Genomic DNA, 10,977 nt, shown 5'->3' with positions numbered 1-10,977 from the left:
GGATGAACTTTAACTTAAATTTAAAGTGTAAATAACCCCCAGGTTTTTGCTGACCTGCAACTAGGGGGGAATTAAAAAAAATGCCTTTATTATTGGCGTTGCTCCTAGAGTAGTTAAGACATCCCCAGTCACAGCAGCCCCGCCCCCACAGCGCTGCACAGTTCCACATGGAGCTGTCAATCAATGCTCACTGAGGAAACCAAATAGTCCCTCCTATCTCTTTTCCTATCCACTTTCCCATTACCCCGTGGATGACATCAAGGGGTGAAGGAAAGGTTTTAGGAAAGGAGTATGAAAGGAGTATGAAAAAAGTGATCATGTTTGTGCGTCACCTAGATGCACTTCAACTAGGTGACGTAATAATCTGACGGCCGCGAAGGTTAGTGAAGTCTGCTGTAGTGAAAAACAACAAATTTCCAAAAATGGACTAAAAGCACATTTATAACACTTTCCTTGGGTATGATCTCAAACATCACAAGGATTGAATGTAAATCAAAGAAAAAGAGGTTACCATGGCTACGAGGAACAAAAGTGAAACTAAAAGAACGTCACATTGACAATGATTGCTTACACTCACAAATGTGAAATATGTTGAATAAAACATAATGTGGATAAAAATGTCTCTGATCCCTTTTTCTAAAACCACAGTGTCTGTTTTATGTCAGGTATAATCTGATAATATGTCTTACATATAATAAGATATAGGTTTTAGATTATTTATTTAAAGTTGTTCAAGGCATTTTATTGCATTGGTACGGTCATCGTGAGTTTCTACGAGTGCTCAGGAGTGCGTTTCCCTTTAAATGTTGTCGCCTCAAGGAATTGTGGGTCAGCATTATCTCATCTCCTTTAGTGAAGGATGCATCAGTGTTTCCTAGGCTAAAGGAGGTTATAAAGGAAGCATTGAGCCACTTTTCCTGAGCTTAAAGAGAACCCAGACGTTCTTTCACCACCACTTAAACACTTCTGGGGGTGAAGAAACAGTGGATAGGAAAGGAGATAGGAGGGACTATTCGGACACAGCCCTAGTCCCTGCTCCCATTTTTTATAAGAGGGGCGGGGCCAACAGTGACAGCTAGTGACGTCACTCATCTAATCTCAGCCAATAGCAAAATTAAATTGCCATAGCTGGCGTTCAACCCATAGAAGGCAGTCACTTATTATTTGACTTACAAACTGTGAAGAGTCTAACTACATGAATTAAACATTACATTACATTAATTAAAAAAGTGGTTTTAGGGTGTACTTTTTTAAGATTATAGCTGCCTTACTGGATGCTATGAATCAGTTAAAAAAAACAAAACAAACCAAAAAAAACCACACAAACCTTTAAGTATTTCCACTGATCTAACATTGACAAATCAAATCTAATTGGTTATGGCTACAATTATGTCATTGTGTATTGAAACACCTGATACCAGATAGCAGTGCATCCCAAAGTAAATAATAGTTTTTTCAATAGACCTAAGAATCCACAGGTAGATTTATAACTTTCATTTTTTTTTTAAATTATCAATAGCTGTGCTGTGTTATGCTTTCATTATCGAGGTCACACAAACTGCAATGTTTTGTGTTTGCAAATTCAAAAATGTTGCACATAATAGAAATAGGGCGGATATGATTACAAGAGGAATTGAGCCGGGTCACACCCACACACCCGCTCACTCAGCTTAAAAAGGCCACATACAGAAAAGCTTCTCTAGAAGTTTACAGTCATTTTCCCCTGGAGACATGCCACTACAACCATACAAAACAACTTCTGTGTCACTGCTTTGTTTCGCCAAGAATAGAAAAGGTAGGGGGCTGCACACGCTGAAGGCAAGAAGCACAAGCATACGTGCACTGCTTCACCGTTTACAAACTAATGGCATCTTTGAGCAAAGATTAGCTGAAGGATTATGAGGCTGGATGCTCTGAGCTACACTATTGCTCCATGTGTTTCCTTAGAGAGCTGTGAGACCTCCCTCCTCTCTCATCCTTTACACTCATTAAAGAGAATGAAGACGTGTGATCACGCAGGAAGAGAGAGAAGGAGGGAAACAACAGAGGGTCAAAAAGATGGAAATAGATTCTCTGACACCTTTGCTAAATGAGCGGTCGTCGTTCCCGGCCATGACTGCCAACTTTTAATTAGCAGCTGATCAAACCAATATGGAATCCACAGAGCAAAGAAGAAGGCACCTAAATGATCATATGGTCATCTGGATCATTGCCACGTTCCCACCTTCACACCTGAAGGTATTTCTTCATTCTGTAAAATGAGGAGGATCAGTGGTGGTGATGGTGGGAATGGACTGGGATGGCTACGAGGAAGCCGAAGCAATGATACCAGGCATTATTCCACCACCTCATTATTAAGATAATTAAACTGAGAGATTAGATCTGATACCCACTGATATGCTTCCTTTTCAAATTAGATTCTGCTTGCTGGGAAGCTGTGGAGTCGAGGCTACTTTTCCTCCAAAGAAACTATCAGCATTACCAAGTGTATACGCCATGTTCGTTAGGGGTGGGCATTGCCATGAATCTGACGATACGATTCACGATTCATGATTTGCATGTCACGATACAATATGTCCCGCTACTCAACAATACGATATACATTGCGATTTATATCATATTTCACCTTTACAAGTACAAAATGGTATAAAATATGAAACAATTTATATAATTTTTTTTTAAACTTGCAAGAACAAGTAAATGGTTACTAACTGTAATTCAAGAACCAGGTGGTATGTTTATCAAACTGTCAAATTACAGTTTTCAAAAAAGTTGAACTTTTGCTTCTACAACAAATTCTGATTATGTTAAATTCTTCTTCTTTTTTTTTTTTTTTTTAAAGTAACCACATACATCTATATGTGTCCAGTATGTTTTATGAAAATTAAGTGCAGTCAGCCAACAGCTAAAATGTATTCAGGAGTGAGGTTGTGGTCCTAGTGACCGGACGTTTACGTGCTATGCATATCCATACATCCATCCATTTTCTTCCGCTTTATCCGGGGCCGGGTCGTGGAGGCAGCAGTCTCAGCAGAGATGCCCAGACCTCCCGATCCACGCACACCTCCAGCCATTCTGGGGGAACCCTGAGGCGACACCAGGCCAGCTCAGAGACATAGTCCCTCCAGCATGTCCTGGGCCTTCCATGAGGCCTCTTCCCAATAGGACATGCCTGAAACACCTCTCGAGGGAGGTGACCAGGAGGCATCCCAAACAGATGCCCGAGCCACCTCAGCTGGCTCCTTTCAACGTGAAGGAGCAGCGACTCTACTCCGAGCTCCTCCTGGGTGACTGGGCTTCTCGCCCTATCTCGAAGGGTGCGCCCAGCCACCGCCTGTATCCGCGATCTTGTCCTTTCGGTCATTACCCAAATCTCTTGACCATAGGTGAGGGTAGGAATGTAGATTGACTCAGCTCCCTCTTCACCACAACAGTCCGATACAGCGACCGCATCACTGCTGACGCCGCACCGATCCGTCTATCAACCTCACGCTCCATCCGACCCTCACTCGTGAACAAGACCCCGAGATATTTGAACTCCTCCACTGGAGGCAAGGACTCTCCACCGACCCAGAAAGGGGAAACCACCTTTTTCTGCAACTAGGGGGTAATAAGCTATGCATATGTTAGCGTAATTAAATGTTTTTTTTATTTTTTATTATTATATATATATTTTTTTTTTTTTTTGGATCAATACGACAATCGCGCTGTGAAATATTGCGATATACTGTATCGCCAAATCGATTTTTTCTTACACCCTTAGTGTTCATATGCCAAAGACTAGTCAGAATATATAATTGTGTACAGGTAAAAGGTCGTGCACTATTATATTTAGAATTCACAATTGATTTATTCACAACCACTGGGGAATGGTCCATCCATGAAGTCATTTATTTATAAAGCGCTTTTTGCAGATAAAATCACAAAGTGCTGTGAATAACGACTCCTGTTGCTAAGTTTATTAAAAGACTGCTGAGGATTGGACTGTGAAGATGCACATCTGCTCAGCGTTCACACTCAGACGTTGACCCGTGGACATATTCTCCTTCCTTCCACGACACATCTGCCTTTCAGCAAAACCCTCGCAAAGTGCGAACAACAGAAAAAGCTGCTGCATTGTACAGTGTTTATGTTATTTTCTCATTCGATCACAAGATGAGGCGCTACTTCCGTCCTCACATCTGCTTCAGGAAGCTGTCATTGTGTCCTAACCTCGCCTGGAGGTGGAGAGCTACAGCTGCTCCCTTTCTGTGTCTGTGCCTGTCAAACAGTCACTATAAACCCTCAACATAAGCTATTTACTTACAATGTGCGCATGTATGTCACACGTCACTAAAATAACCTTTTTATTGGATAAAGAAATAAAGTGCAGACCTCATAGATCAATAAATCGAAGATCATTTGCTTGAAAAAAAAGATTTAAATTTTAGCTTGAAAGTTTGTTTTAATCTCCAGTTTAACCCACATGGATCATCTCTCGGAGTGAGGTGATATCACGACATGCAAAAGTTTTTGCATCAAAAGATCATCAAGTAGCAAAACTAAGAACTTCTTAAAGCTGAATTAAGTAACTTGCGCTTAGCGCTCACCCTACAGGTCGCTTTTATGTCACTGTCGTAAACGCTCTGCATGGATGGATGGATATTTGTGTGTGTGCTGCCTGATGGAGGGCTGTGTTGTGAGTGTGTGTGCGTGCCTGTTGCCACAACGACAGTGTGTGTAATTGCTGTGTGTTGCGGCTGAGCTGTCACTACATGGAGTTGCTCCATTCCTCAGACATTCATTTAATATCATTTTGTTTATTTGTTGTTCTCAACTCCTGATTAAAACAAAGAGCAACACTGGACACTGTTTTTAAGTTAAGATATTAATTGCCTGTTGTTGTTTTTTTTTTATTTATTTTTTTAATCTCAGTAATAACGTGTTTTTAAAAATGTTTAAGAGCTCCAGGTTTGAATCTTACTCCAATCAGCCAGAGACATACTGGATACATTGCTGTTACCAAAGATTTATAATGACCTAATGACGTTATCTGACTGAGTCTCAAGTATGGTTATATAAAATAATAGAGCTGGCAATTAAAATTCACTGCAAGTACCTAGAGACATTACTCATGCCTGGCAACACTGTCCAGGAACAGTAACTATGACCACCACAAAGGTCAACACAATCTCACTGGGAAATGTGACACTGGCACAAAAATAAAAGTTTCAATAGTTACATTTTTGTGCGCAATGCTATGTGTTTTGATTGGAAGTTGTTTCCTGCAATTGTAAGTTATCACAGCTATGAAGGAGAATTGTCCAAATGTTTATTTTATTTTATTTTTTAAAGTCACAGGCCGTGAGAGTTTTTTATTCTTCAAAAGTCAAAAGTTTGGGAAGAACTGTGTAAGGGTTATGGTTAAGATATTAACTCCCATTAAAATGCATCACTTTGCCGTCGGCAACCAGGCAGTGCACAGAATGAAGACAAACGTGTCACGTTGCACAAAAAGATTTTGTGAATAAATATTGTGCCCTGAAGGACATAAAATATGCAGAAATTGTGTTGCCACGCACAAAAAAATCATCCTTTTTGTGTCATTGTCAACTTCATGAGACCCCCAGAGAGCTTTTTGGGGTCCATCCATAAAGTCAGCAAAAATGATGGTCCATTGGTCAATGAATCTGTAATAACCACATTTATTTATTTATCTGAATAATATCCACTGTTATCCTGGAAGTGTATTATTATTTGCGCCCTAGGATATAGTTATCTTAAAGAAGTTAATTATTTTTTAATCAGAAATAAAAGGGGTTAAACATGACCAAAAATGGTGGAAAAGGTGGTGAAATGGGATTTTAAAAACCACAGAAATTGGTTAAAAGTTGCAAATTGTGGGTAATGGTATTAAAAAATATAGGGAATATTTGTTTAAACTGGCAAATAAAGGACATTACAAAATGTAAATGTGGTTGAATTGTCAAAAATAATCATAAAATCCCTGATAGCGCATGTATATTTTTTCGACATCGGCACGATGAATGAAGTTGCATCGGCGAGACGTATTATGGAGAGCGTTTGCTCATTGGGTGTTTGACCAATGTTTGGACGATGGATTAAAGATGCTCAGGAAAACCTCTCTACAGCTTATATTAACCTTTATTTAGCTCTGTTCATTCAATCAGTATAAATATCTCCATATCCATAGTCGAGTATTAACTTAAATCTGATAAGAATATGGCAATATTACAACAACAACAACAACAAAACAATATACTTCCACTAAATAGCTTATTATGTGTGGACAAAAAAAAGAGAGACACAGTTCATGATCATAAATGTATTTTCAGCAGCATAGCCAAAAGAGCCCCAGCACAATAACAGCTTCATGGAAGTGACATTTTACAGTTCTACAATTTTATAATATAGGTGGTATCACCAATTTAGGGGGGAACAACACACACACAATGACTCATTAGGAGTAGAATGCCGACGCATAATCTGAGGCCGACATCGCCGAGACGTTTGCGTGCTGTCTCGGATGTGTTGGAAAAGAGTTTAAAGGTGACAATAATGGGTAAACATGTGTGACAAGGGTTTATAAGTGCCGAACATTTCTTGAAAGTGGAAAAAATGTGCAGAAGAGGCATTGGAATTTGATTGAAATGTCAGAAATGGGAGTAATGTAGCTAAAATGTATTGAAAGGAGTAAAAACATGGCAAGAAAAAGTGATGAAAATAGGGTAAAATATGGTGAGTTTGGTGTAATTGCAGAAAAAGGGTAAAAATAAGCAAAAATTGGCTCAAAGGTCGGGTCCTGACCCCAAGGTTGAGAACCCCTGGTTTAGTGTCATGCACTCATCACATCAGGATATTGTGAGAGTGCTTTGACATTACTTACATTACTCTGTGGCTCCTTGTTAATTACTGACACCTAAAGACTAATCCTGCTTGTGCTGCTGTTTGATGCTGCACATCATCCATATTAGGGGCCAAACGGCTCTGTGACGCTCAGGGTGATCCACAGTCAACAAATGAAAGGTCCAATTAGTAAAGGCACCTCTTGGCTTGCCTACAATTATATGTACATTAGCAGCTTGTGTTGATTGCCTGCTCATTAGCTGTTGGCTAACATGGAGACTGCAGCGTGGTTTACCTGAACGTGCCAGACATTGTCTCTGTGGGGCCCCCCATTGAGACGCCCTACATGGGACCTGGAGGAGAACAATGCCCTTGAGGACAGCTGGTAACTGCAGGCTAGAATGGATGAGTGCATTCAACGCCATATTTCACTGCTTCCTAACTATCTCATTCATCATATGCACACTGGGTCTACCTCCCTGGTTCTCCTGGTATAAATTATATATACAGTAAAGGTTTGGCCACAAACAGAGATAGGGCAGGGAGGGGAAAACACGAGATAAATGTGTCCATCAATTGAACATTTTAAGAATGCACCCTGCCCACAGTTCACCTTCAAAAGATTTATTTTTTTCTAACTCCAATGGTAAAAACTAGAGCCGGGCAATATATCAAGATTTAAGATATATCGAGTTTTCTATTTTGGCATGATCGAAAAAAATCACTGGTAACACTTAGGTTGAAGTGTTATACATAAGGCTGACATTGTCTTGTTTTTGTCTTTGTCTGTGGTTTCGTCAGTTTTGGGTGTTTTTTAAGTCATTATGTGTGTTTTTGTTATTTTTGTGTTCTTGTTGCAATTTTATGTATTTTTCTCTCGTTTTCTGCATTTATATTGTAGATTTGTGCGTTTTTGGGGTCACTTTCTGTATTTTTTTTGTTGTTTTCTGAATTTTCCTGTAATTTTGTGTAATTTTGTTGACAGTTTGTGTGTCAACAGTCTTTGGAGCTATTCTGTAATGTGTTTGTTTGTTTAAGTGGTGGTTGTGTCTGTCTTTGTTGTCCCCGGGCCGCCTATGTCTGAGTAAAGGTAACAAACAACACTTAATGACAGTCTTCATCACACCTTATTAACACTAATGGCAGGTGTCATGTCGTAATAATGACAGCGTAATGTCAGCCTTATGTATAAAACTTTAAGTAAAATGTAAATACTATTCTCAATGAAAGACTTTTTTTTATTTCAATAAGTGTCGTACTTGCAGGAAAGGTGGTAGAGTTGATGCCTTTTTTAAATCAATATTTCAGTGCAAAGAAATAACATTTGGTGATTTTTATCTCCTTTGAATATATGTCATTCTTACTGAAGGGTGATTCAAGAGTTCTGTTTTTAGTCGTTTATAGACCCCCAAAATATTCTGGAGAATTCATGGATGAGTTTGCTGAACTGCTGTCAGTTGTATGCACTGAATACAACTTTTTAATAATAACAGGTGACTTAAATATTCATGTAGACAATAACATGGGCAATACTGCCAAAGAACTGTATGCTTTAATGGACACTTTTGGTCTTATACAACATGTGACTGGTCCGACACACACTCAAGGTCACACTTTGTATCTGGTTATCTCTAAAGGTGTTGATATCTCTCCTGTAGATGTAAGAGACTTAGCTCTACTGTATCTGATCATTTCTGTGTCTTTTTTGGTTTTAGAGACTGTAACATCTGTTCCCCCTACTTCTGTGTGTTTAAAGAAAAGGTACATAAATGACAACACGTGCACAGTTTATGGAAGCCATAGCAATGACACCAACACTGAGTGCTGAGACAGTTGATAATCTTTAGGATGAGTTTAATATAAAAGTCTGTAATGTCATAGATGTGGTGGCTCCAATCAAAACTAAGAGAAAACCAAACACACAGAAAACACCTTGGAGGAGGACTGAGATAATGCATTATTTGAAATCTGACTGTAGAAGAGCTGAGCATAAATGGAGATCAACAAAACTCCAAATTCATCTAGAACTGTACAAAATAAGTCTGCGAAAATTCAATGATGGCTTGTTCAAAGCAAGGCAGCAATACTTTTCTGAAATTATTGCCAAAAATGTCAACAACTCTCGCACGTTGTCTTCTGTAATTGAAAAGCTCACAACCCCCCACAACACTGATTTGTGTGAAATAATTAACTGCTCATTCCAATCAGGCACAGTACTGTTTTAAAAAAGAGAAGACTGGATGCCTCTATACTGGCTAACTATAGACCAATCAGCAACCTTCCATTCATGGCCAAGATCATTGAGAAGGTCATTTCTTAACCTTCAACAAAATATTTGATAAATTTCAGTCAGGCTTTTGTTCTCATCACAGCACAGAAACTGCTCTGATCAAAGTGATCAATGACATAAGGTTGAACACTGATTCAGGAAAAGTATCTGTTCTCATTCTGTTGGATCTTAGTGCTGCATTTGACACTGTAGATCATACAATTTTGTTGCACAGATTGCAAACATGGGTTGGACTAAATGGAAAAGTAATGCAATGGTTTAAGTCATACTTGGAGGAGCGAAGTTGTTTTGTAAACATTGGAAACTTTGAATCTGACAGATTACCAATGTCCTGTGGGGTTCCTCGGGGATCTGTTCTTGGACCTCGTCTGTTTAGCCTTTATATGCTTCCTTTAGGACAAATTTTACAGAACTGTAAGGTTGATTATCAGAGCTACGCAGATGACACACAACTATATCTATCACTGAACCCAGATGACTATGGTCCCATTGAGGTGTTGTGTGACTGTTTAGAAAAAGTAAACTGCTGGATGAGTGAAAACTTCCTTCAACTAAACCATGACAAGATGGAGGTGATTGTCTTTGGTAACAAGGAAAAGAGGACTGCTGTCAGCAATTATCTGAGTCTCAATCTTTAAAAGCTAAAGACCAAGTCAAAAACCTTGGTGTTCTGATTGACTCAGATCTTACATTCAGCATCAGATCAAATCTATCACAAAAACATCTTCTACCACCTAAAGAACATCTCCAGAGTGAAAGGTTTAATGGCTCAGAAAGATCAGGAGAAACTGGTCCATGCTTTTATCTCCAGCAGACTGGACTATTGTAATGGTCTTCTGACAGGAATCCCCCAAAAGAGCATCAAACAGCTACAGCTGGTTCAGAACACTGCAGCTTGGGTCTGAACCAGAACAAAGAGGTCAGAACACATTACTCCAGTTTTAAAGTCTTTACACTGGCTCCCAGTCAGCCTCAGAATAGACTGTAAAGTTCTGCTGCTGGTGTATAAATCTGTGAATGGGTTTGGTCCAGAATACATCAGTGAGATGTTAGTCAGGTAAGAACCCAGCAGGTCTCTCAGATCTATGGACACAGGTCAGATAGTGGAGCCCAGAGCTCACAGTAAATATGGTGATGCTGTGTTTAGTTGTTATGCTGCAAAAAAGTCGAACAAACTGCAACAGAGCTGAAGTCAGTATCTAATGTGAACATTTTTAAATCAAAGTTAAAGGCACTTTTTTTTCTCTACTGCGTATGATTGAGAAAGAGATTTTTGGTCATGTTGTTGATGTAATGTGTTTGTTGATGATTTTAATTGATTTTACTGATGATTTTAATTGATTTTACTGATGATTTTAAATGTTCTTATTGATTTTAAACTATTGAATGTTTTATCATGTAAATCACATTGAGTTGCCTTGTGTATGAAATGCGCTATACAAATAAATTTGCCTTGCCTTGCAAATTCACTATATCAATTCATATATATTCTGTAGCTTATTATGTATTAAAATACAGCATGATGGATTTCTGAGTGCATCCTAACCCAGACCTTCCTCTATACAAGCCACACTATGGAACTCACTCACACGTGCTGTCCCTTATAGGAAAAAAAAGCTAAGCTAAATTTCACATATTGTGCAGCTGTTTGTTCATGAATATGTGTATGTGGCATTTTGCATCAGCAAATTTAATCCGGAATTGTCTTTCTAATCAGACTTTATTTGATTTAAAAATATTAAGATTTATATTGTATATCACCCTTTTGAGAAAAGATATTGAGATATGAGTTTTGGTCCATAGTCGTAGTAAAAACGCACACTTTCATAACCCTATGAGCT

The sequence above is a fragment of the Gouania willdenowi genome, chromosome 1, assembly GCF_900634775.1.
Source record: "Gouania willdenowi chromosome 1, fGouWil2.1, whole genome shotgun sequence".
NCBI classification, from domain to species: domain Eukaryota; kingdom Metazoa; phylum Chordata; class Actinopteri; order Blenniiformes; family Gobiesocidae; genus Gouania; species Gouania willdenowi.
This window is presented reverse-complemented; position numbering follows the sequence as displayed.